The following is an 8,069-nucleotide window of genomic DNA, read 5'->3' as shown; positions in this document are numbered from 1 at the left end:
GTTTGCTGCTTCAGTGATATCTTCTAATGCTAGAGGTCAGACTATAAGAGTTCTACTCAAGAATCAAGTAACGCTCTGCATTTTAAGGTAGATGCAGGTGAGCTGCCACGGGGTGAAATAAGAATGTTGGCTGTCCCGGACCTGCCGACTGGTTCTATATCACACAGATCCATCATACTTTTAAAGGTTGATGTCCCCCTCCCCATCAGAGAGCAGTGTGGTGGAATGTAAGAGTGTGGGCTTGGCTGGGCATGGTGGTTCACCCCCGTGATCCCAGCTACTCAGGAGATGGCCAGAGGAAGACTGAGAATTCAAGGCCAGCCTGGGTAACCTAACAAGACACCACCTGAAAGAAAGTTAAAAAAAATACAAGAGTCTTGGCTTTCAGCACAGGTTTAAGTCTGAGTGCTTCTTAACGTTTTCTTTTTAGCAGGTTCCCCAGCACCTCAGAGTCTGTTTTCTCTACCATAAAATGGGGTGATCATAATATACAGATCTCAGGACTGCTCAAGAATAAAATGAAATCCATTTAAAGCCCTCAGTACAGTGCCAGTAGGAAGTGGATGGTTTAGAGGTGTCACACACCGGATCCTCTTTCCTGCACCAGAAGACAAGGGCATCACTCGCCTTTGTTTCTGGCCGCCTTTGAGCCACTCTGTGAAATATTCCCCCAGATCACTGCCCAGTCAAGAAAGCTCTACTCTTGAGTTTCCCCTGCTATTTTGTTATATATCCACTCTCTCTCCTGGACAGTAAATCCAGAAGGACACACAATTGTGTACTTTTTGTGCCTATAGAAACATTAGAGATTATGCCCTCGGGTTCCCAACAACATGACACACAGGTATAAAACCAAATTTATGTAAATCTCAAAGGGCACAGTTTCAGAGATGGAAACTGAAGCCCAGAGAGGTAGAACAACCTTTCAAAGCACACAGGAACTGGAGCAAGTGCCCTTCTGGTTGGCAGCAGGATCCTGTTCGGTCTCTCCAGGATCCTTCCTCAGCTGCCCTCTCTGACCCTACCCTCACTGTTCATTCATTCAGTCCATGATTTCCATCATCTTTGCTTTGGGGTCAATCTAGGGGAATGAGACTCCCCAGAGGGCCTGGTCCCATTCCACCACCCCAACAAAATGTCATTCTGTGTCTTGGGGATACAAATGGAGCAAGAAGCCTATGTGCTGTAGGGCATGTGACCAAGTTCCTCAGCCACATAGACTCTGGGATACAGCCTGCCCTTGGCAAATGTCTGGCTTGGCCTGCAGCTCCCTGCTATGCTGGTGCCATGTTCTATTTGCCAGTGTCCTGAACAAAGAGGGATTCAGGGCCACTTCTGGTCCTGCCAGTCAAGCATTAAACTTTCCATCCTATGTGAGCAAGTCTGGGTCTCACCGCTCCCTTGTACGTTAAAATAGCCAAGTGATTAAATATTCATACTTTGCTTATTTCAGTATATTTAATTTATTATGTATCACTTTTCTTGGGTTTTATATAAACTTGCCTGAGGACTCTATTTTGCAGTTTAAATTCTGGCAGGATGTTCTCCGTTCCTTGGCAAAGTGTTGATGAGCTAAAGAAAGTGTGCTTAGCTAAAAAGATGTTTTTTTCTTTTTTACAGATTGCTCTTGCACTTTAATAAAAATGATACTATCATCATTATCGCTGTCATAAATTAGTCTTTACTAATCATTAATGTGATGCCCACCACGAGGTGCCAATAAAACATCTGCTTCGTGCTATTCCCAGGCCTTGAATCCCTTGTCCTCAGCTTCCTTATTTGTACAGGATGCAAAAGTAAGGAGAGACTGCCGTCTTCTTTTCTATCCTTTTCTTCTACTGATACAAACAGTCTTATATTCCCTCTCCCTGTCTTTGTACAGAATTTGCCGTCACCATCCTCCTGGGGCGGGTGTCTTGGTTACTTTTCTCTTGTTGCTGAGACAAAATGCCCAGTTCTCAAAATTAAGGAAAGGTTTATTTAGCTCACAGTTTGTGGAGGTTTCAGTCCATACTCGGCTGGCTCCAAGGCAGAATGGCGCATGGCAGAGGACAACAGTTCACGGCGGGCAGAAGACAGCAAATGCAACAAGAGCAAAAGGGAGGAGCTGCTGCAAGCAGCTTCTTTCTCTACCTTACTTATGCAAACTATCCGTCCTAGGGCAGGTGTAGCACTCACATCCATAATTTCAGCATTGGACCATGGATCAATCATAAACTCTAAAAGCCAGCTCCATGACTGCATGAGGCTTTAGAGGGGACATCCAGACACAAACCATAACAGAGGATATTGATTGGAAAGATCAGGAGATTTCTGTGAGCTGGCTGGATGCCAGCACTTCTTCTACAGCTCCCTCCCCTTCCCAACTTGTACAGGTACAGCTCAGGGCTGAGCAGGAGAAGCTCCCAGTGCGTGTTGATTCACAAGGGGGTTTTCTTCTCTATTGTCTAAAGTGAAGGCACAAAGGACACTTGGTTAGAATTCAAGAGAGCCTTTACAGGTGTCCTTTTAACTGCAGCTCCCGGGGACCGATTTTTCTCTCTGTATAAATGACAAGGCCTTGTCATACCCAACTTCAAAATAAATGAATACTGATTCCTTCATTATCAAGAACTAATTAAAAATGACAGACTTTGTCCCCCGTCCCCACCCATCATCAGCTTGCACACCCTCGTGCCACCGCCCACACGCATCATCTGCTCCAGCCTAAAAATGAGTTGCAGTATTAGCCTAGGAAAGTCACAAAACAAAGTTGGAAATTTAAATTAGCTGCCAAGGGAGAAATCATATGCCAGTCCTCTGCTCTCACACATTACATAAACAATAAGTGAAGGAAGAAAAAGAAAGAGACAGAGCAGACAAAGGAAGAGAAGGAAGCAGAAAGGGAATAAAGGAAGAATGAGGAGGCAGGGAGGAAGGAGAGAAATGAGAGGAAGGGGAGGGAGAGGCAGGTAACCTAGGTACAAATTCTGAAATGTGCAGAGCTGTTGGAGGAGATCTTCAGTTCCCATGGGACATCAGGGTTTTACTAATTGATGTCTACATTAAGATTAGGAACAAGTCATTTTAAAAATAATTTATTTCCAAATTAATTTATAAACTTAATGCATTTCTTCCCAAATGAATTGTTTTAGAGAACTTTCAAAAAGTTATTCTCCATTTTCCATTATCTGGAAGACTAGTTAAAAACAGGCAGTATGTTTTTGAATTAGGTTAATGAAGGGATACTTGTGTGGCCAGACAGGAAATTGAAAAGACATAATAATTTACATATTTACTGACACAAGCTCAGAAACAAGTAGTTGTATATCTGATAGAGAAGACATTTCAGACAAATAAAGAAGATGGACTATTTATTGTTTTAGGAAACTATTTGGTAGGGAATTGTGTTCCCACCAATTTGGTGGTTTAGAGAAGCAGAAATGATTTTCCCACAGATCTGGAAGCACAAGTCAGCTTCACTAAACAGAAATCAGTGTGGGTGGAGACAATCTCTACCCTCCCCAGCTAAAAGGGAGTATTGGTCCCTTGCTTCTGCCAGGTTCTGATGGTTGCTGCTTTTCCTTGGCTTGTGGTGACATTGTGCTAATCTCTGCCTCCATCTTCAGTGATTGGTGATCTCTTCCATGTGTCAACCCTCTGTGTTTCTCTCTTGTAAAGGCAGTGTGATTGGGTTTATGCACCACCCAGATGATCCGGGATAATCTTCCCATGCCAAGATCTTTAACTTAATCACAATTGTCAAAGTCTCTTTTATGCATAAGGTAATATTACAGCTTCCAGAGATCAGGACTTGATATCCGTGAATGTGTGTGATTCACCCTGTTACCGTGGTAAATGAGATTCTTATCTTACCTGTCATCAAATTAATTTATAATGTACTAAATACTTAAAGAGGAGATATAAAATCAAATAGTTATCTGATCTCAAAGATTGACTTTTGAAATATAAAAGAAAAGGAAAGATGGCTGGCTTTGCTTATAGAAATTTAAAAAACCTGCTTAGGTCTAAAATACTATAGACAAAATGACAAAGGACTGACAAATTAGAAAAGCATTTGTAAAAGACAGAAGTTTATGTGGTTAATGTACAAGGGGCTCTTATAAATCAGAAAAAGAAAAATATTGCAAGAGAAAAATGGCCTAAAACAGGGACAGGCATTTCACAAAAGAGGAAAACTAAACAATCAATAGTCATAACAATTTATCCTTGTAGTAATTACATGCAAGTTAAATGTTGATGATATATTAGCTTTGGCCAATAAATTAGCAAAAATTATATCAATTGCAATACCCAACAGTGGTAAGTAAATGTAGAGGGTTTCTCAAGGCCAGTTTTGCAATATATATGAAAGACATTAAATTCTGTATTCTCTCTGAATCAAAAATTATGGTTTTAAATCATGGTGATAAGTAAGCAACTATGCAAATAGAATGGGACATGCATGTTCTTTATTTCATTAAAATGTGGGAAAATTACAAATACTCTGATATCTACAGTGGAAGACATGTTAAATAAACTGTGATCTGGCTGTAGGATGGGACACAGATCAGGCTGTAGAGATACTATCTAATGAGATGGGGAATGTTCACAATATATGCTTATGGCAAAAAAGCAAGTAACAAGACCTTCTGCACATCTGGGCTGGTGAGTGTGTGCATGTGTGTGTGTGTGTGTGTGTGTGTGTGTGTGTGTCTGAAATGATGAGGGAAACGTTAACAGTGGTCCTTCTTGTATGTAAGATTACGGGTACTTCCTTCACTATTTAACATTTTTATAAGGACTATGTGTTAGTTTTATAATTTGAAAAAAGAAAGATAAATGTATGTATTTTAAAATTGTCTCCAGAATCAAGTCTAACTATGGCAAATACAGGCCCTTTACAATCTTGCTCATATACCTTTCCCTTTTTTTTTTTTTTTTTTTACCTTTCCCTTTTTACCTCCCTTGACTACCCATCCCTTGGCTGATGTTACTATGGTAACACTGAATGTGTTGGCGTTTTCTGTGTTTTGTAAGTCTCTATCTTTACTCATGTTGTTCCTGTTGGCCCAAATCCTCAGGGAACCCTGACCATTCATGTAAAGCCCAGCTCTCCAAGGCAGGCAGAGATTTTTCAGGATGCCCAGCCCCAATCCTGCACGGATTAAGTCACTTCCTTTCTTTGCCATTGCAGCTTAGCACACTGTGATTGGATCTCTGCTCAGGTTCCCGTGTCAGGTATCTATTCCTTCCCTGGACTGTGAGCTCAGTGCAGGCGAGTTAGAGTCCCAGAGGCACCTCAGCATCTAGCCCAGGTTGGGGGCGAGAGTGACCCAAAAAGAGCCTAAGGAGAAAAAGCTAGCCTAGGCCCTGCTGCTAAGAAGGAAGCCAAGGGACGAGGAACCTGAAGATGAGGCTCAAACATGCTCTTTTAGAGAAGGCCAAATTGGACATAACTATTTTTAACTATTGATTTTTGTTGGTTTCAAACTTGGTTTGAAACAGATTAAAATCTTGGTTTGAGATGCCTGCTATTTTAAGATGTTTTGGTGTGAGGAAAGCTGTTTGTTGTTGTTCTTGAACTGATAATTGGTGTGTTAAATGGTGCAATTTGGTGTAAGCATACCCTGATTGTGTTTCACAATAATCTCACCTCCTTGCAACATCGGATTCCTGAGTTGTGCTGAATCATTTGGTTTGAAGATAATTAGAAACAGTTGGGTAGCAGGTATTGTTCCCTGCGCATGCGTTTCCCTGAATTGCAAGGAATCGATGAAAAACAGGAGTTACATCCTCGGCAAACTGCTGGGTCTGGGCTGGTGTGGTCACCTCTGTGTTAATTAGAAGAAAAAGAACATAGCTTTCATGGGATTTTGTCAAAACCAGTTTCTGGGTTTGGCACATTAGAGGAGAGGGGACTTGTGTTCAAGGAGATAGCAGAGGGGCCACAGAGCCGAGCACTTAACCAGGGAGGAAAGCCATCTAACTGTGCCGTCTACTGTGCCATCTACTCCTGGGAAGATGCGAGTCTGAGTCTAGGTGGGGATTGTCTGAAGAAAGTTCACTTAGAGTGAAAGGAAAAAATTCCTAGACCCCAAATCTCATTGCTACAGGAGGAAAATGAGGTGGTGGGCGGCTGTGCAGTTTTGGCCCTTAGGAGCTGGGGTTGCACGTGGCACAGTGGGATTTGCATACATCAGAATGTTGTAGCTGGGAAGAGTTTCAATTTTTAGATTCCCCCCACCGCATTTTCCTCCTCTCCACGCCTAACTCACCTCCTCCCACAAAAGGAGAAGAAGGAAGGGATGGGTTTGCATGTCTGTGTCTAGAGGCAGGAAGACAGGAGAGAGGCGAGCACGGCCGGCTTGGCTGGGGATGTGCTGGTTCAGGAACTAAGCAACCAGACCTTGACCAAGGCACAAACTCCACGGCTCGTCTTATTTCTCAATAAGATAGTGGCCATGAACTAAATCATTGTTTTCTAACTTTCTGTAGCATAAGAATCCCCCTTTTCCCAAAGAAAATGTTACACAGAATCAAGCCTTACCTATTAAACAAATGTTAACAGTGGAGCTGCTCTGGCTGAAGTAGAGAAGGCAGCTCCCGGCCTGCCTGCTGGCCACCCTGACTGTGGGGACCCAGGCCTCGGGGATACACTGGTGTGCAGCAGAGGCGGCCTTTACCTGCCCCTTCCTCCTTAGGGTCGTGCATACTAAAAGGAAATAAAATCCTCATAAAGTTCTTTTGTGGCTCGTCTCAAAAAGTAACTTACCTGTTTATGAAATATTTTTCAAAATAGAAACAAGTCAAACAAAATATTCCTGCCTGTCCCCTTAAGCAAAGCCCTATGTAAAGGACATTAAATCCGTTAGAAGCCTGACTCCTCTCCTGTCTCCTCCTCCTTCACCCCCTGGCACACAGCGGTAGCTGCATCCCAAGTCCTTGCCTCTCTGTCCCTTCAGTGGCAGAGGTGTCCTCCTCTTCCTCCCCCACCCACCCTCCTTGTGAGATCTGTCCTTGTCTGTCTGTCCTGTCTCCCTCTGTCATGTCCTCTGGGAATGCGGTGGCTTCTCATTCTTCCCTAGTTCTGTTTCATTTTGTGCCTCATGGTACCCTGGCCTCTGGACCAGTCCCAGGCAGAGCAGCAGAACTGGGGTTCCGTGGCGAGGGTCTTCCTTTCAGTGTGTGGTGGGGGTGGTGGTGGGAGGAGACTGCATACTGATGGAAGGGTTCTGCCCAACTTCTCTCTGAGACCCACACAGCCTATGCCTAAAACTTCTTCTCTGACTCCGCTTTAACTGAAATCTTTCAAAACAGATAATAAATATGACTGGGTCAGAGTCACACTTTGGGGAGCATTTTCTATACTAATTTTCCCTTTAGGTGTGTGTGTGTGTGTGTGTGTGTGTGTGTGTGTGTATATTCTAAATCATGAACATTCCTAGGACCATGCCCCTGTTCTGACATTTCTGTACCATAGCAGAAGGTCACGGATTTAGGGAAGCCCTTTGACCTTGCTAAGGGAGTTCCCAGAGGACACATCAGGCTCCCTGTACACCCCTCCTCACTCAGGCCTCTCCAGGGGGTGTTATCTGAGTGGAGGTGGGGCTCTGAGGCCGCACTTACCTGGGTCCCCTGGGCCAGAGGCTGTTTCTCAGACACAGTCAACACAGGCTTAAGTTCTTTTTGGCTCTGCATGAAAGAGCAAACCGATCTCTGCGGCACTTCAGATGACTCTGTGTTTTCCTAATCAGTGTGCCCCTATTTCTTGTCTTTGATATATGCACATTCATTTCCTTATGTGTCACTTACTCTGTGGGTATCATGGTCTCTGCTACCGGCACCTCTTCCATCCCTAACACACACACACACACACACACACACACACACACACACCTCAGAACTAGTTCTCAGCAACACAAGCATCCCACAGAGTGTGGCCTTTATTCAGTGTTTACCAATCAACCTGTGTCTTTAGCAGTCACAAACCAACACCAGGGCCATAAGTAAAGGGCAGATGAGTGTGTGTGCATGTGTGAGAAAGAGGGAGAGAGACAGAGGGAGAGAGAACATGCGCCTATCTCCCA

The 8,069-nt window shown here is 43.6% G+C and overlaps 1 long non-coding RNA gene across 1 annotated transcript; it reads right to left on the bottom strand.

Moving 5' to 3' along the window:
• Window positions 1-2,261: 2,261 nt before the first annotated feature.
• LOC102020872 lies at window positions 2,262-7,697 on the bottom strand. Its single transcript, XR_265192.2, has 4 exons — window positions 7,609-7,697; window positions 6,530-6,694; window positions 5,636-5,813; window positions 2,262-2,447 (listed from the first exon to the last, which is right to left on the bottom strand). It is a non-coding gene; the product is annotated as an uncharacterized LOC102020872 (long non-coding RNA).
• Between the last annotated feature and the right edge of the window lie 372 nt (window positions 7,698-8,069).

The sequence above is a fragment of the Chinchilla lanigera genome, unplaced genomic scaffold (genome assembly GCF_000276665.1).
Source record: "Chinchilla lanigera isolate Chin_1 unplaced genomic scaffold, ChiLan1.0 scaffold00472, whole genome shotgun sequence".
Lineage (NCBI taxonomy): Eukaryota > Metazoa > Chordata > Mammalia > Rodentia > Chinchillidae > Chinchilla > Chinchilla lanigera.
This window is presented reverse-complemented; position numbering and strand designations above follow the sequence as displayed.